This window comes from Miscanthus floridulus, chromosome 1, assembly GCF_019320115.1.
Source record: "Miscanthus floridulus cultivar M001 chromosome 1, ASM1932011v1, whole genome shotgun sequence".
Lineage (NCBI taxonomy): Eukaryota > Viridiplantae > Streptophyta > Magnoliopsida > Poales > Poaceae > Miscanthus > Miscanthus floridulus.
The window spans coordinates 94,481,548-94,504,100 of NC_089580.1; the positions used below are offsets into that span (position 1 = coordinate 94,481,548).

The window sequence follows — 22,553 nt, forward strand, 5'->3', positions numbered from 1 at the left end:
CATGTGGTCTAGGACAAAAATCAAGCAGAGGATGCGTTGTCAAAGTTAGGATCATCCCAAGCCAAAGTCCCACATGGCGTATTCGTCCAAGACCTGCTCACGCCTTCCGTCGAAGAGGAAGATTCCACGGTAGACAAGCCTCCAGACCAGCAATTGGTGGCTACGGTTCCGGCGTCGAGCACCACCGAGCCGCCTCCGACCACTCATGAGCTCGACTGGAGAATACCTTTCATTAGGTACCTAACAGATGGCAGCAGTTATACTGATCGAACAGAAAATGAGCGCTTGATGCGTCGCAGTAAACAGTACCTGCTCATCGATGGCAAGTTATGGCGCAAGAACGCAAAGGAGGAAATCTTGATGAAGTGTATAACCTAGGAGGATGGCGAACATCTCCAGGACCAAATCCACTCTAGCTCCTATGGCAACCTGCGGCCTCAAGAACGCTGGTCGGTAAGGCTTTCTGAGTAGGGTTCTATTGGCCATCAGCGGTAGCCGACGTAGAGAAGCTAGTCCGCCACTGTGAGGGTTGTCAGTTCTTCGCTAAGAGAATCCATGTACCAGCACATGAGATCCAGACAATACCAGCCTCTTAGCCCTTCGCATGTTGGGGATTGGATATGATCGGGCCCTTCAAACCGGCTCCTAGGAAATTTACATGCATCTTTGTCCTGATCGACAAATTTTCTAAGTGGATAGAATACATGCCTCTGGTACAAGCATCCTCAGAAAAGGCTATCACGTTTCTCGACTAGGTCATCCACCTTTTCGGCATACCCAACAGCATCATCACTGATCTGGGTACTCAGTTCACCTGGAACGCTTTTTGGGACTTCTGCGATAAAAGGAGCATAGTAGTAAAATATGTCTTGGTGGTGCACCCTAGAGCTAATGGACAAGTCGAGCGGGCAAATGGCATGATCTTGGATGCATTGAAGAAGAGGATGTACAGAGAAAATGACAAAGCTCCTAGAAGATGGCTCAAAGAGTTGCCAGCCGTGGTCTGGGGCCTCAGAACTCAGCCCAGTCGTAATACTAGCGTCTCACCATACTTTATGGTTTACGGTGCTGAGGCAGTCCTCCTAGTAGATATAGCTTTCAGATCAGCATGGGTAGAGAACTTCGATGAAGGCAAGGTCAATGAAGTACGGGAGCTAGAAGTGAATAGTGCAGAAGAGAAGCGGCTCGATTCTTGTGTACGTACAGCTAAATTCCTTGTTGTTTTGCGTAGGTACTACAATAAGAACGTTAAAGAGTAGTTCTTCGTGGTCGGGGACCTGGTCCTGAAGTGGAAGACGAATCAGGCTGGTGTCCATAAACTCGCAACCCCATGGGAGGGGCCCTTCATGATCAAGGAAGTCACACGACCAACGTCTTACAAGTTAGCTCACCTGGATGGTATGGACATACCAAATTCATGGCATATCGACAAGCTTAGACATTTCTATGCTTAACTATTGAGATATGTACTCCTCTTGTACTTTTGATTTACTTCAATAAAGCTATTATGATTTCTCCGACCACTTTAATGTGTCACTTTGAATTTTATGGTTATTCTAACTTAGCCAGTAAAAGCCGACCACCATTCCTTCTATGGTTTTCGGAGCAGGCCCTGTCTCCGGTTCCTCCCAACGCGTGCATGGGATCCACTCTCTACGCTACGGGTGATCGGCAGGTCCCCCCTGGTTTGACTTGTCCACGTCTACATGTGCACAGGTCACACACCTCACACTCCGACCACATGGCAAACTAGGGCCGCACAAACTTTTCGGGATGACGTGTCGAGTAAAATGGTACAACTAAACAGAACATTAACATGTTCTCACTTAGTTACACCAACATGAGTTTCAAGCTTAAATACGTTTTATACAAAGCAAACAAGCTTATGATGATATACAGTTACGTTATTACAAGCTTGCCTGAAGAGGCCCAAGTTTACAATAACACAACTATGTCCTTCTTCTACAGCTCTAGCCTATTCTATTGGCTGGTCAGGGCACGCGACACACACTGCTCACTGCTTCCGATATCCTACTTGAGTCTCGAGGAATCTTGTACTGGTCGAGCTGAAGAGGATGGCCCCGCCGATGCCTGGCTGGTCGAGACCGCAGGCTTCGTCGGTTGGCTCGCAACTGATGGCATTTCCAGCTAACTTGTCGATGGCGTACCCTATACAGGTGCTGTCCCACCTCTACATAGGTTAATGTTGCCAATTATCTTTGATGACAGGTCCAGCTAGGTCATCCGAAGCTCTTCAGCCTTGTCTCGGTCTACCTCCTTCGGGTACCCAGCCTCCAAGCGCTTGAGATTGATCAGGGGGTAGTGGGCACGCACCATGCTTAGCACATGTGCACCTGTGTACTCACCCGCCTCCTTCATGAACTCTTGGAACCATCCCCATGCCTTTCGGCATCTCTTGACCAGTCTGAGCTACGGTGTCCTTGGCACTTCCTCTATCAGCGCTGGGTCGATAAGGTCAAGGATAGGAAAAATGCCAGTTGCCACTTCCTAGCATCGGTTCTTCCATGTGTCCTGATCCTCGGTGGTCTCTAGGCATCGCGCCTTCTAGCCATCATGATCTTTCATCACGGCTTCTAGGTATTTCTTGGCATTGACTTTTAAAACTACAAACCGTACAAGACATCAAAATGTAACGGCATGACAAGATAAGGTGGACAATAGAATGAGCAAGGTGGTCTAGAACACTTACTTTTCAGTTCCTCCTTCATCTTAGTTGTGCGGTCCTGGAGTTGAGACTGGTCGCGCGCCAGTTTCTCATTGTCCTCCTTTAGGCGACCACACTCTGTGGCCACACAGCTATTCTCCTCTTAGAGACAGACTACTTCAACTTCTAAGCCTACACTACAGTTGTCACTACCAACAATGCAACAACACGTGTCATGCACTTGCTGTGATAAAATGACAACTTACTTGTTTTTTCCTGCTCTTTGTTACTGAGCTGGATGACCAAGTTCTGGTTTTGTGCCTCTTGCTCCATCCTCTCCTGGTCGGTGGCTTCAAGTTGGTGGCGCAAGCATTCCACCTTGGCCATCAGTTCTCTATTGGTTGCCGTGATCCCCTCAATTTGGTCAAAGCACTTTTTTTGGTACTTTGCGGTCTTCATCAAGTCCTGCATGTAAACAAGCTAAGTCAGACAGTTCGATTGAATAATAGGATCAAGTGGTCAAGTCAAACATATCTAGACTTCCATCACCAGACGTTTTGCCGCTCGTTTAACTTTTAGGGTCTCTTTGACCTCTGGGATTTCCTCATGCATAACCCACTGGTCGTTCCACCAGCATGACACATATACATGTTGTCGTTTGTCTTGGGGACGGCCAAGGAGCTCTTCTACTTCGTCCTCTTTGGCCTCTTGTTTAGGAAGCGGCGCTGGTCTAGAGTTTGTAGTCTCTGTGACCACTATGGCTTTCCCACAAGCCGTGGCATCAGCAAGCGTGCTCTGTGCCACCTCTGGCTGCTGCTCCTTGGCTTGGTCTGGTCCACTTGGCATCGAAGTATCTCCCTCAGCAGGGTTAGTGCTCGACGCACTTGTACTTGGCTTGGCTCTCTTCTTGACCAGCTGCTCGGGGACTGTTGTAACACCCTAGGTGTTTAGGCTTCCACTAAATTGCATGTCACTTCATAAACATGTGCATTATCCATGTCATCATGCCATTATCATTGAAACATACATATGCAATGTTTTAAATTGTATGTGTTTCATGCTTGATTGCTTAGAGTGGTAGTGGTGCAACATATGAATGCAACATGAATTTCTCATCCCTTGAAGCATGGCAACATGGTAGTAATGTGACAAGTATAGGATAACAACAAGGTCATGCAACATGTGAAACGTTGTACTGAAACATATGAATGAATTGCTTGTTTTAATTTCTGTATCACATGTGATCATTAGAAGTGGTATAACAATTTTTGTAAAATGGTTGATCATGGTCTATTACACCTTAACTACACTTAGGTTACTTATTGAGACATTGTTCATGTAGATCAAAATGACCAAAATGCCCTCAAGTGGAGGTTTGACTTGAATTAACCCTTGGAGTGTCACTATTTGACTGATTCAAAAGTCCAACTTAGAAACTTTGCATGGCTGTACACTCTTTACAAAAGTTGTAGGTAATTTATTAAGGAACAAAAGTTGTTTTATGACCAACTCATGAAAATGTGTGGAACATGCTCAAACATGGCCCACAAGTCAGTATTGAAGGTGGATTCAACATTTGAAAATTTTTCTAAGTCCTTAATACAATTCTAGTTTGATTGAGCCATCTTGGGCTTGATGTAACTTCGGATCCATGGCGAATTAGATGATTGTCATTGAAAGGAAGTTGTAGAGGGAAGATAGGTCTACAACTTTCATGTTCATTTCTTCCACTAACTCGCCATGGTTTAAGAGAACAAGCACCGTCAAGTCGCGCTGTCAGGCGTCGGCATTTGCACTGAATCATGTTTTTCAGAAAACGTTCAGTGAACGTTGTGGCCGACCGATTCAAAAAACTGACGCCGCGTGGCGCCACCCGTCGCCGCTCACCTGAGCACGTAGGCCACGCGTCGTGGACGCCCTGGCACGGCCAGCCGTGTCATGAAGCACCCCAGCGCCTGCCTGACCGAGTCGCCATTCCATTTTTGCATTCTTCGCCTCCCACCGCGCGCTGCAATAGAGTCACAGTCGTTCGCCATTGCCAGCCGCACCTTCGCCTTCGCCTAGCTTCCACGCCGTTGCAAAAACGCGTTGCTCCGTTCACCTAGAGCTTCGCCGTGATCCCCTTTACCATCTCCACCTCACCGTCGAGTCGATTGTGCCTCGGTAAGGGCGTATTCGCCGGTTTCCCCACCGCAGCCATGGTGGGTTCGCCGGAGTTGGCGCTCCATGCGGCCAGCTGTCCTCGCACCATTGCCGCCCCTTCTCTCCTTTGCGCTAGCTTCTGCATGCGTTCCTGATGCTTGGAGAGCCGGCCATTAGGGTCGAGATGCCGTCGCTTCACCGGAGCCAGCCAAGCCACGGCCGTGCGCCGCCGTGTCCGTCGCTACCCCCTCTAGCTACTGTAATCCCTGCAATAGATGGTACCATTAGATGCGCACTGTTGTGGTGAACGCCGTAGCACCGTCGGGTTCGCCGGAGAAGTCACCGGCGTTGAGCTTCGCCGTCGCCCTGTTCTTCTCCCCTGTTTCCCTCGCTGACGCGCGGGCCCCTCTTGTCAGCCGTCGTGGCTGAGGTGGGAGCCCAGCGTGGGCCGCGTCGCGTTGGGCCATGCCAGCGCGTGTGTCACGGGCCGCCGGATCTGTGCGGGCCGGCCCAGTAGCTGGTTAGGTTTTTCCATTTTGTTTGTTTAACTGTTTTTCACAGATTTGTGGATAGATTCAAAAATGTGTAACTCAAGTTTGGTAGATCCAAATGTTATGGTTCTAATTTTGTTGAGTTCCTAGTAATGTCTAGTATTTAATAAAAATATTATTTGAGCACATGTTTTAGAAATTTTGGATGAATTAAATAGGACTTTGAAATGTGTTTTTAGATGCATGCAAACTTGTTTGAATTTTATCTTGAGTTGCTGTGGTCCAAAAATTATGAAATTTTGTGGGTAATCTATTTTTGCTTAGTAGAAGCTCTGGTTAAAATTTCAGAGCTAGTGCATGTGTAGTTTTTGAGTTATAGAATTTCCTTTTATTAATGGATGGATCTTGTGTGAAGTTTCATAATTTTTCTATAGATCCAGTATAGGTAAAATTTGGTGAGTAAGGTTCTTATGCTAGAATGATGCTAGGAAAAATGTGAAATCTGTTGCTTGACACTTTTCATTGGGGTTTCCTAATTATGCTCAAATTAGACATGTCATCTGTTATTTTGGATACAGCAAGTTATGTTTGCCCAATGGCTTTGAAATTTTTATGGTAGTCTACATGCAGCATGAGATAGCTACTGTAAATTTTGTAGATTTTTATGAATAGTTTTACTATATATTGCTTAAATCACCTAATTAATTAAATAAATTGGAAAAGAATATTAAATAATTTATTTAGAAGTTGGCACTATACTTTCTGATGTTTCTTAGGTATGAAAAACAAGTTGGTAAACTTGGTTTGATCAAAGTATGCTTTTGCACAATCATTAAATAATTAAGTTAGTAACCCTGTCATTCTGGACAGATTCTAGGTTTACTGGAATTCGATTTGGTTAACATAAGAATCATGCTTTGGTGTTTACAAATGTTTTGTAGAGAATTTCATAAGCTTTCCAGAATGTCCTCATGCAAGTCATTTGGAATTGTAGAACTTTAGTTGTGATTGAATTAAAGGACTACTTATATGCATATGAAACTTTAAATATTAAATTATGTATACCTTTACTATTTCTAAGTTGTGGTAATGTTCCTAGGTGTTAGGCCTTTAACCGAAGATGAGCATCTTTATCTTAGGTTATGCAAGTTAGGTAAGTTGATCTTATTCTTTAAGTTAAGGTAGATACATGCTTAAAGTGATTTGAATAGGGCTAGTCTTACTCGGTAAACGAGTGTCCAGTAATATTTTCGGTAAACACTTACTGTGATTCATTCATCATGAGCATCATGTCATTCCTTATGCATCCATGGTATTTATCTTTTGCATCGGCATGCAATAGGTGTACCGGAAGGAGTGACCCTGCTGGAATTCGAGGAACGGAGCGAGCAGCAGCAGCCGACACCGGAGATTCAGGAGGAGCAGCCTTCAGGTGAAGTGCCAGACGAGGTCGCCGTTGAGTGCCCGGATCACCGTCCTTGCAACTTTGTGAAAGGCAAGCCCTGGAGCATATTAAGCCTCCTAATTTCTGAAATGCAGTTACAGTATTATTATTACATATATTGTTGCATTAAGTTTAGGTGTTGGATGCAAACACTTGCTGCATTGGTTATCCGATCCTTGTCTAGATATTGTTACCCTGAATCCTATGTAGCTCAGGCTCGTGTAGTGCTTAGCCCTACTTAAACATGGTAGAAGTTAGGTGATTTCCTATCACCTGCGAGATATAGGAAGATACATGTGGCACGGTTGGCTATATTTGCTATCGTGGAAAAGAACCAGTCTTAATTTGAAATGAAGACCGAACGGAGGCTTACCGGTTTGCAGTGACTCCGTCTGCGTCGCTTAAGGACTGATTCTTGGAGCCTTTCCTATTCATGTTGAACGCATGCCTCTCTCTTAGTTGGCCGGGTCTGGAGACCGACCGCGAAGCCGAGTAGCTCAACTCAGGCCGAGAGTCGATAAGTATAAAGTACGCCTTGGAAGGGAGCCATAGGCGTGAGTCTAAGGGCAGGTGATTTAAAAGTCCTGATCGTCCTGGCAGAAGGGTAATCCCTGAGAGCACTGGCGCTGATCGAACCCACGAATTTGGTTCCTAAGTTGTACCAAAGGTAACCCACGGCTACCCTTGCTAAGTATGCCAGGGTGAGAGTTAGGAATACCCCCTCAGCTGAGTTGTAATTCGATTCGAGTCGCCATCTCTCCCGGTTAGTGAGAACTTGACGGGCTTATCTCCAATGTAGATACACTTAATAACATAATGGTTCGGAAATGATGATATGATGATGATAGCCTTATTATACCTGCTATGGTTAATATTGTTTGCTCATAATAAGTGAGTGCTCTAGTACAGGTGCTAATCTAGTGGACAGGTAAATAATGATAAGCTTGATGCTAAGTTTAAATTGGTTACTATAATCATAAGCTCTTTTATGCAACTGTGTCAAGCTAGCCCACCTGAAAAGCTGAGTTGTAATTCAATTCGAGTCGCCATCTCTCTCCGCTGTTGCTGGCGAAGCCATGCCGCACTTGGCTAGCTGGTCGGGATTTTTGGTGGACGCCGACCTAATATATCAGAGATAAGTTCAAAAGACAACAGTATCCAATGCAAATTGTAAGCTTACATCAAGGTTGCAAATACTTATAGCTTGGAAGCACGGAATGACGTGGCGAAGGAGCGTCTCTTCGACCGTGCTTGCTCCACGTGCTCGGCGGGTGCCACTAGGTCTTTTTCCACGACCAATACCGGCGCCGGGGCTTGGTGCTCGACCCCTTTGCCACTTGTCCTCTACATTGCAGTGGTCGGTGATGCGATCCCTACTGGCACGGAGGAGCCACCCTGCTCCGTTGACTCCAGTTGTCTCCTCCTCTTTCAAGGGACGAGTCAGAAGATGTCTGCATCCTCTGTTTCATCATCTGACAGTGGGAAGATGGCTTGATGACGTTTGCTGGCCGCCGGCCGCTTGCCAGCAGCCCTGGCCATTGCCTCCTCCCCAACCCCGAGTACGGCCCTGGCACTGGTCTGGGCGGTTGGGCCAGCCACTTGCGGCCAATCCACACTAGGGGGTGGAGACACGAACACTGCTGCCTTATCATGACCATTACTCTGGGAAATATAAAGGCGACAACACAGTCAATTTTTGTTACAGCATAACTCTACAGGTACAAGGTAGCATAATTTACCTTTGGGGGAGGTCGGGCTAGCTTGAAGGCATGCTCGATGTCACTTAACCTGACATAATTCGGATTAGCTAAGTTGAATAGCTCTCCAATCCTGGCTTTGATTTCTATCTTTTCAAGCGCCTCTTTCCTGGTCCTCATTGGATCTATGCTACCCTGGTATTCATAGCCCGAATGTACCCTCCTCTGGTAGGGCTGGATCCTTTAGCTGATGAAGTTCTCGACCACGCTTGGACCATCCAGTTTCCCCCATGGGATCATCCCAAGCAGTTCTGCAATCTGTTCCAAGTGCTCAGGCTTCTCCGACTAGCTGTTCTTCTTCTCTGGAATGAACCCCACGTCGCATAGGGTGATCATGTTCGGCTCTTCATGGATGTAGAACCACTTCTTGTACCAGTCGTCTAGCGACGTGTTCCAAGGGCAGTGCAAGTACTGGGCCTTCATCCCGTCATGCAGATTGAGGTATACGCCTCCGGCTATCTTCGAGCCACCACTTCCTTTCTTCCGTAGATAGAACAGATGGTGGAAGAGGTCAAAATGGGGCTAGAAGCTACCATATGCTTCGCAAAGATGGATGAAGGTGGAGACAAGAAGAATCGAGTTGGGATGTAGATTGCAAATCCCAATCTCGTAATACAAACAGAGCCCCTGAAGGAAAGGGTGCACTAGAACCCCAAAATCCTGCTTGAAGAAATCCTCGAAAACCACAATCTCACCTGGTTGTGGATCAGGGTAGCTTTCTCCTTCCAGCGCACACCATCCTGCGAGTGCCTTGTTGTGGAGCACTCCCATGGTGATGAGGTCTTTGATGGTCTGCTCATTGCTCCTTGACTTCCACCACTCCTTTGCCATGACTCCGGCTTTCTTCTAGGCATCCCTCTTTGCCATTAATCTATCCTTGCTAAAGGGGTGGATACGGTGGAGGGGTGATTGGTGATGATTTCGGAGGTATAGGGTTTGGCAAGAGGAAGAAGAAGGCTACGGCAGCGAATGATAATGGGGATTGGTAAAAAATAACTTACCAGTTCTATATTATAAATAACCAAGAGTTTCGTCGTTTCGCCCGCCCGAGATTCTTAGGAGACGTGTGCACGCGCCGCAGACGGTTGTTTTCATAACCTCGAGATCTACGCCAATAAATGTGCCCCTTTGTTACCAGTGTACGCGCCTCTTCGTTGCTAGTGTGAGAGGGCCCACACTGACGCACCTCTTTACAGGTGCCAAGCGACTGTTTGCTAGAAAGGACAAGAAGACAGTATGACATGCTATACCTGTCTGCTTTTTTGACCAGACATGTACGATTGGACTTAATAGAATAAGAAGATAAATAAATATACCAAATAATAGTACAAGTGACGTTCATTTTTTCACTGCATGTCTTGTGCTCAAGGATGGTCCAGACCACTACCATGCTCGGGGACTGCCCAGACCACTGCCGTGCTCGGGGACTGCTCCAACCACTAATGTGCTCAGGGACTATCCCGACCACTGCTCGAAGACCACTCTCCTCGGCTACATGTGATTTGTACTCACATACAGTTGAGAGACATTTATTTAGACCTTGCTACAAGGCTCATACTTTGCCTTCCAGTAAGCTCGGGGACTACTTCGGTACGATGCACCTGCCGGTGCATCTCGTATCACGTGTATGACGATTGGATTCTTAACTCTAGTGGAAATTCTTTTTAGACCCTAGCACCACATGCCTACATCACCTACTACCAGGCTCGGGAACTAAGTGGGCACACTTTACCTTATGGTGAATGTGTTTATTTAATCGACCCTTATGCTTTGACTGATTAAACAGATTACTATCGTGCTCGGGAACTGTCCCGACCACTGCTCGGAGATTGTTCTCCTTGGCTACATGTGATTTGTACTCACATACAGTTGAGAGACATTTATTTAGACCTTGCTACAAGGCTCATACTTCGCCTTCTAGCAAGCCCGGGGACTATATCGGTACGATGCACCTGCCGGTGCATCTCGTATCGCCTGTACGACGATTGGGTTCTCAACTCAACTGGGAATTCTTTTTAGACCCTGGCACCACGTGCCTATGTCACCTACTACTAGGCTCGGGGACTAAGTGGGCACACTTCACCTTGCGGTGAGTGTGTTTGTTTTTTGACCCCTACGCCTCTGATGATCAAGGATGCTACGCTTCAAGATTCACTTACATTTCTTTTCAGAAATACAAGTGGGCACACTTCACAGGATGGAAATCTTTTTCTTTTTTCTTAAGAGCACCATACATTCTTCAGACAACCTACTTCTCCAGCGACAACGGTGGTTAGAAATGTCAAGGACTCAAGCCTTACTATTTGGAGAAGGTTAAAATGGCGTGTCGCAACATAATACATGGTGTTTGGGCACTAGCTATGGGGGTATTAACCCCTATACCCTTACGGCTAAGATTGGGTCGGCCCGGATCAGTGGGTTCGGTCCACCAAAAGACGACGCATGGCCCGGCCAACCTGTTCGGAGTCCCACATAAGGAGTCAAGGCAGATTTGGCGATCAAGCAAGATCTTGGTCGGTTAGAATAGGAATCCTTATCCGATCACCTATGGCAATTGTAACTGACTAGGATTAGTTTCTAGATCTGTAACCCTACCCCTCGGACTATATAAGGCAGGCAGGGGACCCCTCTAAAAATCATCTCCCATTGACATACAGCAATACAATCAGACGCAGGACGTAGGTATTACGCCTTCCTGGTGGCTGAACCTGGATAAAACCTCATGTCTGTCTTGCGTCACCGTCTTGTTTGTGGCTTGCGTATCTGTCTACCGACAATCTACTACCTTGGGCATACCCCTAGGTAGACTGCCGACCATATTTCATCGTTAGTAGTAGTGACCAAAACCAACTTTATCCTTCCCAACGGTAGGCAAAGCCCCACAGAGATATGTTTATACCTTCTTAGGATGAAAGAAATTATTGACACTAATATGGCAAGCAAGTATCAGCATACTATTACTATCATGTCTCGATCTCCAGAGCTAATATGAGCCACATATCTTACATAGAAATGGATAGTTGAAATTTCAAATGACACTGAAAGGCCACTAGATTGATATATCTTACATATCTTACATAAAAATGGATAGTTGAAATTTCAAACCATGAATCGGGTGTCCATTGCACCAGCAATGTTTCTTCTCCACCGGCCGGTGCAGCATCTAGATAGGCCATGCATGGACCAATAAGCTCCTCAGGTTCCTCGCGTCAAGCTTGGCACTCAAGGATTAGAGGTAACTCATTTATCTTAAGCCTTGTTTGGATGCGCATGTATTCATCTCAATCCAGATGTGTTGAGGCCTTGTTTGGTGCACATGTATTCATCTCAATCCACATGTGTTGAAGTGTATTGGAGTGGAATTAAACTAAGTTCCATTCCATTCCAACATATGTGGATTGAAGTGAATACACATGCATCCAAACTAGGTCTGAAGTGGATTGGAGTGGAATTAAACTAAGTTCCATTCCAATCCACTCTAACACATGTGGTTTGAAGTGGATACACATGCATCCAAACAAGGCTTTATAATATAAACTCTGCACCTACTATACTTCATTCCATCCATCCTAGCAGGCACAGTGCGTGACTGTTTGTTCAGTGCCAGTGTCGAAGCTAGGCCTCAGATGCTTGGGGCTGACGGGCGCCTACAACTTGCTGTTCAACGATGAGGTTGGTGCTACTGTAGTCATGCATGCCTTCTGAGGCATCACCTTCTTCAACACCTCCGACTACTATGGGGCCCTTACTTACGAGATACTCCCCGGCAAGGTCTCGTGTTTCTCCTTTTTTCCTAGTTTCTTGCCTGGCTTGAGAGCCATGCCATGGTGGAGATCTTGACGTGCACTACCAGACCAGAGAAAATTCCTGACGGCTATGTGAAATCCTGATGGTTTCTAAAAAACTGACAGGAATGCGAGACCATTCCAGTCGGTCGCTGAAAACCAATGGGAATCATGAAGATATTTCCTATCGGTTTGTTAGAACCATCAAGAAAATAATATAGCTGTCAGGAAAGAGTTTAGATTCCTATCGGGCTCTCCAAACCGATAGAAACTTATTTCCCGTTGGCTCCCAAACCGATAGGCTGTGGAAACCAGAGCCCCATGCGGGAGAAAATGAAGATGGCACGTTCCTAATGGCTACCCGTCAGGAATATATTTCCTGATGGTTTTGTGTCTATTCCTAACGGTTTCTGGCCAACAGGAATTTTCCCTAGCCTGGTAGTGGTAGGGAAGCTGTTATGTGTGTTTCCATGTAGGCGCTGAAGCTGCTGCTGCGAGACCAGGTGTAGGTGTTAGAAAACGCATTGCCTCTCTTAAACGTAGATCAGGGGTAAGCTTCTTACTTAGATGGGGAAACTGTTATGTACCTTGCCCTAGGTCATCATACGGTCCATGGCGCCGCAGCAGCTTGGATGATGAGGTCATGGCAGCTTGGCGCGGTGGAGCGCCACCGTAGTGGGGCGAGGTCCAGTGGTGATGTAGAGGCGACGATGAGGTTGGTGGGGCTTCCCATCGCTTGCAGCACTCACTTTAGACCAGATTAGGTTTTCTATTGGTGGGTCACAGTGGCTTCGGTCAACCTCATAGTCTGAGCCATGATCCCTACCTCTCCTTTTATAGTGTTGTGCGATAGGGGCCCACCAACCATATTAGGGTTGGGCGCCCCCGATCAGGGCATAGATCCAAGGGCCCAATAGGCCATTGGGCCTATTGGTGGAGATCAACTAACATTCTCCCCCTTGATATCACTACCATCTTTTAATTTCATATCATTTACTTTTGTTCATTCCATTACAGATTAGCGCATAGAGCATATTTCATCGTTACGGTCAATTGCCGATAGATTTAATAGCTACAACACACCACTCTATTCTGAAATGGATACTTAACTTTGGACCTTCTTTTGTCCATGAATTATAGGCTTTCCCTTAAACCCATGCTACCTACATGTTCTTTGAACACGTTGGGTGGTAAGCCTTTTGTAAGCGGATCCACGAGCATCTTTTCGGTACTTATATGCTCAAGACTTATGACATGATCCCGGACTTTTATCTTTCACAACATAATACTTTATGTCAATGTGTTTGGCAGCACCACTTAACTTATTGTTGTGAGCATACTGTACTGTTAGATTATTATCATAGTATAGCTTAAGTGGTCTATAGATGTCGTCAACCACCTTCAAACCGGATATGAACTTCTTTAGCCAGTTCACCTGCCTCGTTGCTCATAACATGCTACAAACCGTCATACATTATGGACGATGTAGTGACGGTTTGGTTTGAGCTTTTCTATGAAATAGCTCTCCTTGCGAGAGTGAATACATATCCAGACGTGGATTTTTTATCATCTTTCGCATAATCAGAATATGAATATCTCACTATATAGAGTGAATCAGATCTTCTATATGTCATCATGAGGCCTTTCGTTCCTTGCAAATAACGCAAGACTTTCTTTACTAATTTCCAGTGTTTTGTTCTAGGGTTGCTCTGGAATCTGCTAAGTAACCCGGTAACAAATGCCAAGTCAGGGCGCGTACATACTTAAGCATATTACAAGCTTCCGACAACTGAAGCATATGGAACCGCTTTCATTTGATCGATCTCATATTGGTTCCTAGGGCATTGAAAATCCCCATATCTGTCACCCTTGACTATAGGAGCAGGTGAGGGACTACATTTGTGCATACTGAATTTCTTTAAGATCCTTTCTATGTATGCCTTTTGTGACAGTCCTAATACCCCTTTACTTCTATCTCGGTGAATCTCGATCCCTAGAACGAACGAAGCTTCACCAAGATCTTTCATATCAAATTTTGAGGATAAAAACTTCTTTATCTCCAGCAGTAGACTGACATCACTACTAGCAAGTAAGATATCATCCACATACAGGACAAGGAAGATAAACTTCCCATTCTTAAACTTTGCATAGACACAATTATCCTCAACATTCCCTTTAAACCCAAAATATCTTATTGTTTGATCAAACTTCAAGTACCACTGTCTTGAAGCTTGTTTTGATCCATAAATGGATTTCTTTAGGCAGCATCCCATTCGTTCCTTTCCTTCCATGACAAAACCTTTCAGTTGTGTCATGTAAACATTTTCCTCCAAGTCCCCGTTGAGAAATGTCGTCTTTACATCCATCTTATGTAATTCTAAATCATAATGTGCCACCCATTATGATTCTGAAGGAATCTTTACATGAGACTGGAGAAAAGGTCTCATTGTAATAAATCCCTTCTCTTTACGTAAAGCCTTTTGCCACAATTCACGCTTTATATCTCTCTATATTCCCTTGAGAGTCAAGTTTTGTTTTATAGACCCATTTACAACCTACTATTTTGGCTCCTTTAGGAATTATTTTGAAGTCCCAAACTTTATTGACATTTATAGATTTCATTTCCTCTTCCATGGCGTCAAGCCACTTTGATGAATGATCAGTTCTTATGGCTTCTTCAAATAAGGTGGGATCATCCTCCATTTAAAATTCCTCAGTGTTGTATACTTCATAGTCAGCAGGAATAGCTGATTTTCTAACTCTTTGAGACCTTCTAGGGGCCTCCACATTTGGCACATCTTCTGTTTGAGGCTGTTGTTGCTCCTCCTCATGTGTGGCAATAGGTTCTATAGGATCCTAAAGAACATGTTCCTTATCGTCATTCATTGTTGCCACAGGCAGAATAACAACAGGTGCTGGCACCACAGTATCTTGCACTGTTGATGCAGCGATAGCAGGTAGTGAGAAAACTAGCTCATGAATCATCGGAGTGGGAGCATACACCCACTTCTCTTCAAGGTCAATTTCTCGAGCTACCATGCTCCCCTCATCATTTCATCCTCTAGGAAGACAACGTGTCTTGTTTCCATAAACTTTATATGTCTATCTGGACAGTAGAAACAAAAATCTTTTAACTTTTCTGGGTAGCCAATGAAATGGCAACTCACTGTTTTGGGGGTTTAGCTTCCCAATGTTTGGGTTGAATACTTTAGCCTCAGTAGGACTCCCCCACACACGTAAGTGGTTTAGTGAGGGTACTCTTCTTATCCACAACTCATACGATGTTTTGGGCATCGACTTACTTGGTACTCTATTGAGAATATGAATGGCGGTTTTTTAACGCTTCCATCTACAGGCTCAACGGTATACTACGCACCATATCCATTAGGGTACAATTGCGCCTTTTAGCTACTCCATTCTACTAAGATTCGTCTGGTGTAGAATACTGGGCTACTATATCATTCTCCTATAAGAACCTTATAAAAGGTCAAGGAACTTGGCCATATGGAGTATGCCGACCGTAGTACTCCCCCCACGGTCGGACCTGACTATCTTAATCTTTAAATTGCATTGGTTTTCAACTTCTACCTTAAATATCTTAAATACCTTAAATATCTTAAATTTATCCAATGCTTATGTTCTTTCTTTGATTAGATAAATGTAGCCATAATGGGAGTAATCATCTATGAATGTTATGAATGAATCATAACCATCCACACTCTTTATAGGAAACTGAACACAGATGTCTATGTGAATAATCTATAAAATTCATGTGCTTCGTTTGGCAGCTTTCTTAATTTTTTTACATACTTTCCTTTTATGCATTCTCTGCATTGTTCTAAGTCTGAGAGCTCTAATGGAGAAAGAATATTATTCTTAACTAGTCTTTCTATTCCTCCCTCAAAATATGGCCTAAATGACAGTGCCATGATTTCGACAATGCATCGTGAGCTCTCTTATGCCACCATTTTCAGAGTTACTCTCTGTCACCAGCTATTTTATCAGCTGAGTAGCATATATCTTTGAAGAGCCAGTGAACTGGCTCTTTATTTTATTGAGATATTCGGTGACCGTGTCACACTCTAGGATTGAGCCCACAATTACAGGCTCAATCATGTTCTTTATCATAGCCAAATATTTCTTGTTAGCAGTGATCCACTTTCTATGTTCAAGATCATATGACATCTTTTGGGATTCAAAATCCCTCTCTTTAGTTGCCCAAGCGGCATCATCCTCGTTTGTCTTCCTCACCGGTGCCACAGGCTTAGTGGAACACGGTGATGTGACTACCCAGTCCACCTCAGCCAAGATGAGGGTCAGGTCAATCTTTTCCTTAACATAAAATAACAACAATTGCATGCCTTGATTTCAACGTTGGTCAAAATCAAAACATACAACTGTTCTTATACATTAATTCTACATCATCATTGGGCATAAATAGAATTAATGCATAAATCATTAAAATTTACAACTATTCTTATACACTAATTCTACTTCACCGTTGGGTAGAAATAGAATTAATGCATAAAATCATTAAAATTATGATATTGTTATTAACAACGTTGGTCAGAAAATAATAACATCATAATTATGTCAAAATCTCTTTTTCTCCAATTAAATATCACGTTGGTTCAAAATAACTGGAGAATAAACATTTCTTTAGCAGCGGAAACACTTTCTTTTTCTCCAATTAAATATCACGTTGGTTCAAAATAACTGGAGAATAAATAATTTCTTTAGCAGCGGAAAACGTATATTCAATTTCTTGAATTTTACCCATAGGGAAAAATTACTTTTCTATTTTCTTTGAGTTATTTTTCATTATCCAGAAATAAGCAATTACTAGAAAATAAAAAAGAAAAAACTGATCTTTGGCCGGAACTGGCATAGTGGCCCGGCCTAGCTCTGGCCTTTCACTCGCGCGCGCGTGCGCTGCGCTGACCCAAACCGCAACCTAGGCCTGGGTCGGCAAAGCAGCCCGGCGCGCTCGTCCGCCTGGGCCGAGAGCGGCCCGGTTGATCTGTGTCGTTGGATTCGATCGGACGGGCGTCCACGCATCTCGCCCGAACAAAACCCGTGTCGTGGCTCATCCCCAAAACCCTAATCACATTTGTCTCCTGCCTCTCTCTCTTTGCTCTCTCTGTCTCCCTCTCCTCCCTCACGCCGTAGCCGAAATAGAGTGACTGAAGGGTGACCGCGACGGAGGAATGGCTCCGTCGCCGGCCCTCTCGCCGGCGCGCGCGCTCCCCTATGGTTGAGTGCGCCGCCGTCGAGCGGCCTGGCGGTGGTGTGCTAGCGCAGCGACCATTAGCGCAGCGTCCACTAGAGAGCCCGGAGCCGAGAGAGAGAGAGAGAGAGAGATGGCGCCGTCGCCAGCCCCCTCGCCGGCTCGCGTGCTCCCCAGCGGGTGAGCGCGCCGCCATCACGGGGCCTAGCCATGGCGCCCTTGGCCCGTTCGGCCTTCTTCTCACGCGCCGGCGAGGCGGCATCGCGGTGCACGGTGAGGTAGGACCCTTCCCCTTCTTCCTCTATTCTTCATCTATTTTTTGGATCTTTTCCTCTATTCTTCTCGGATTTCATCCGAATGGGGATCTAGGGTTAGGGTTTTGGGTTAGAGTTAAGGATTCGCTCTGTTCTTCCTCTTCCCGAATTGATTGCGGGTTTAGGGTTTGGTTTCAAATAGACTTGAAGCCGAGCCCTCCTTGTCATCTTTCTTTCACCCAGTTAGGGTTAGGGTTAGGAAAAACCCTATTTCTTCTCAGATCCGAACTGGATTTGATCGGTTCTCTGCTTTCTTGTCTGTTTCTTCTTGGTTCTTTGCCGATTGGGGATTAGGATTAACTTGATTCATTTTTCTTTCGACTTGGGTTCGGTTGAACCCTCTGATCTTTTCTTGCCACGCGCCGGCAAAGACGACGGTGCGGCATCTTTCCCCACGCGATGGCGGTGGTGACCGGCAGTTAGTGATGCCCACCACTCTCCCGGTCTCTTTTCTATTTACTTTTACCCGGTTAGGGTTCGGGTTTCAATCCAAAACGGATCGAACCCTTGTTCTTTCTTTGATTTCTTTTCTATGCTTTACCCCATACTAGATCTACGCACTGGCAACCTTGGCTTTGATACCATTGTTAAAAAACGCAGTGCCTCTCTTAAACGTAGATCAGGGGTAAGCTTCTTACTTAGATGGAGAAACTGTTATGTACCTTGTCCTAGGTCATCATACGGTCCATGGCGCCGCAGTGGCTTGGACGGTGAGGTCATGGCAGCTCGGCGCGGTGGAGTGCCACCGTAGTGCGGGCGAGGTCCAGTGGTGATGTAGAGGCGACGGTAAGGTTGGTGGGGCTTCCCGTCGCTGGCAGCACTCACTTTAGATCGGATTAGGTTTTCTGTTGGTGGGTCACGGTGGCTCCAGTCAACCTCGTAGTCCGAGCCCTGATCCCTACCTCTCCTTTTACAGTGATGTGCGACAGGGGCTCACCAACCATATTAGAGTTGGACGCCCCCGATCAGGGCACAGATCCAAGGGTCTAATAGACCGTTGGTGGAGATCAACCAACAGTATGTAGCCACCAAGTTTGGGATGCGGCGGGACCATGATGCCAGTGGCTCGTGGGGTGTCTGTGGCCGGCCGGAGTACGTGGGTGCCTGCTGCGAGGCCAGCCTGCACCGCCTCGATACCGCCTCGATACCACATCGACCTATACTACCAGCACCGTGCCGATACCACCGTGCCCATCGAGGACACGGTACACCAACCTTCTTGCACATTCCAGCTAGTAGCTTGCATCGTCTCATGCATGTTGTTGCCTGAATGCATATGCATGTTTGATTATTGGTGCAGATTGGTGAGCTGAAGCAGCTGGTGGAGGAGGGGAAGCTCACGTACATCGGGCTGTCAGAGGCGAGCCCCGACACGATACGGCGCGCGCAGGCCGTGCACCCAATCTCCGCGGTGCAGATGGAATGGTCTCTCTGGTCTCGTGAAATCGAGCCTGAGATAGTGCCACTATGCAGGTGATCCAGTTCATCACAAACACTGTTTTCTTTCGACACCTCATTAATTAACTCTATCAATTAATCATGCAATGAGATTTGTACGTTCTACTGTGTGTGGGCTCCGTCCAGAGAACTGGGCATCAGAATTGTTTCCTACAGCCCCATTGGCCGTGGGTTTTAGGCGGAAGAGGTGCCACTCAACAAGTGCCTGCTGTGTCTAGGGGTGAAAACGGTATGGATATTTTCCGACCGTATTCGAGACCGAATTTGTTTAAAGGGGTTTAGAACGGTCTGTATCCGAGTACGGATATTCAACATCTGATATGATACCGTATCCCTATCCATATTCGAATACTCAAATCGCATATTTATATCGTCAATATTCAATCGTATACTATCCGGCATGGTTGACATTATCCGTATTCGAATTCGAATCCGAACAAGAATATAAAAATAAATATAATATCAGTGATATTCATTCGTATCCGCCTATATGTGATCCGTTTTCATCCCTAGTTGTGTCTAATCTGGTATGGAATGGATCGATAACGTTGTTTTTATCTTATTTGAAACAAGTTTCTTCTTTTTCTTTGCCTCAGTATTTTTTTATTAGTCTGCTTATTACTTATTAGGCTCTTCAGCTTTGGCTTTCTCAGCTTGGTATCCAAGGTTTGCAGCAGAAAATTTGGAGAAGAACAAGAATATATATATATATATATATATATATATATATATATATATATATATATATATATATATATATATATATATATATATATATATATATATATATATATATATCGTGATGGAAAACCTTGCCAACAAGCACCAGTGCAGCTGCGCTCAGCTGGCTTTAGCTTGGGTTCTGCATCAAGGGGACGATGTGGTTCCTATACCAGGTCACCTTTGAAAACCCCATCCCAAAGTTGTTGATATAGCATTCAGTGTTTAATTAACCCAAAGTTACCATTTATCAATAATTCATCAAATTCTCATCTTGATACATACATTGCACGGATCAACAGATGACCTTATTAGGAACACTTCTCTGTTAATAATGCATTTCAGAGAGGATTGAAATGTGTAGATTTCATTGGTCATAGACATTTCTCTTATAATGGTCTAATTTGCTTTGGCAGAGGAATAACAATGTCAAAATACATAACCAGGTAATATAACCACATGACAATTATTTGGCTTGCATATATTATGCTTTGGTGACCTAGAAATTCATGTGGTTGTTTCAAACTTGAATTTTTTTTGGTTACGCCAGGTTTTTCTATTCACTTTGATATATATTCATCGATGTCTAGCTGATACGTGTCATCATTATGCGGCTGTTCACTGGTCTGAACTAGACCAGCCAGCCGGCTGATTCCACTCTTAAGTTACTGTTCACCAAACCAGCCGAACAATGTTTTACTTTCACAACAAATCAGCTGGAACAGTGTTTTCCAGCCAAGTTTCAGACCAGCGAACGGGGTATGTGTAGACACGCTCATTTCTTAATTATATGCCCGATCGTAGAGAAAGGATTAGTTACTGAAAAGTATTCTACAAAATTAAGCAGGGACAACGAAGATAAAAAATCTGGATGCGAACATTGACTTATTGAAGGTGAGGTTCACAGACCTGAAAGAAATTGCCAGCCACGTGAAGAAGATATCGCTGGTGAAAGGGCACACACTTGCTTTGCACATACTGCATGGAAGCATGCTGATACACCGAGGAAATAGAGGTCTCCTGAGAGTGCTAGAATATTTATCAGGTGTTCCCATGCTCCCGTATACAAATACAAGCACAAAAGTGCATCTAAAATATGGATGGAGAGAAACTCTTGTGTGTTTGAGGGAGCACCACCAGACATTCAAGAGCTTTTACAAAGCGTGGGGGGGTGAATGTAGTCTGTAATGCATGGCGGGAGCTTGTTTAATCACCAGTCTAGTTGGGTGGTTGTGTTTTCCTTTTTTAGTCATTGGCATAGTCTGCCTTATGTGTTTGTTGGGGACCTCAAGTTTGGGTCTTTCTAAACTCAGACTAATTGGAACTTTTCTATCTTAATGAAATGATACGTAGTTCTTATGTGTAGTTCAAGAAAAAAATGTTTTGTTGTCCCGAATATGATATCATCAACATATATTTGACACACAAATAGATCTTTGTCAATTTTTTTGGTGAGTAGAGTGGTGTCAAGTCAAGCTCGGGAATCTACTTCAAACCATAGGAATTTTCTGATAACTTGTACGCATGGTTATGATTCTTTTAATCTTCAAAAGCGCGGAGTTTCTCAATATATACTTGCTCATTGATCTTGTTATTTAGAGAAGCACTTTTTACATCCAATTAATTTAGTTTGATGTCGTGTAAACATGCAAATGCTAACAAGATTCTATCAATCTTGACGTATATATGATTGGTGAACCTTACAATCTAGTGGCGAAGCTATAGTGTTTGTTGTGGGTGTGGATGCACCCACAACAAAATGGAAAATCAATGACTAGGATTAAGTTTTTACCATGGTTGACTCAAATCCCTCCAAATCCATATGCATAAGACAAATGCACCCTTCTTTGATTTGCTCTAGTTTCTGTCAGTGTTACAGTCATCATCTTCTTTGATTATGGCTCAATATACTTTTTATTAGTTTCCAAAAATTGAATCTTGTTTGGAAATATTAGTAACAATTTTTTAACTAAAAATGAGCAAGAGATACCCTAGGGCTCATCAATTCACATCTCTAGTCAATCTTACGTCGATCTTGGTTTCAAGTTGGTGTTCATAGATATTTGATATATTTACGTGGATTTATACGGGAGGTGAGCATATTTGTTTATTTATATTATACTAGCAAACGTACCTGTGTGTTGTAACGGGATTAAAAGTCTCAAATGTTTGACTTGTTTGCCTTAGCTAGCTGCACAACTGTTGCAACTTAATTTGTATAGGAGCTACTGGTTGCTACAGCCACAGTGATTGTTGCAAAGATCACAAGCGAACAGGCCTGTTAATGGAAAATGAGGACGAGAATGTTATCTATATATTTATTTGTTATCCTTTCTATAAAATTTTAAAACTATAATTAATTTTATGATGATCATGGCATCCAAAAATTAATATTGGTAATAATATAGCATTGTCCTGATAATTTTGTATCGGATAAAAATACAACCTTAATAGATTTTTGTTATAGATAGATTTATTTCTCTCGTTGCAAGGAACAGAAATACACTTTGATTTGGCTGGGCGAATGGCAAAATTTTGGCTCTTTAATAT

General features: G+C 44.3%; 1 pseudogene; it reads left to right on the forward strand.

Annotated features, from left to right (window-relative positions):
- The first annotated feature begins 11,677 nt into the window (after positions 1 to 11,677).
- Positions 11,678 to 21,016, forward strand: LOC136489822 (probable aldo-keto reductase 1; annotated as a pseudogene).
- The last annotated feature ends 1,537 nt before the right edge of the window (positions 21,017 to 22,553 follow it).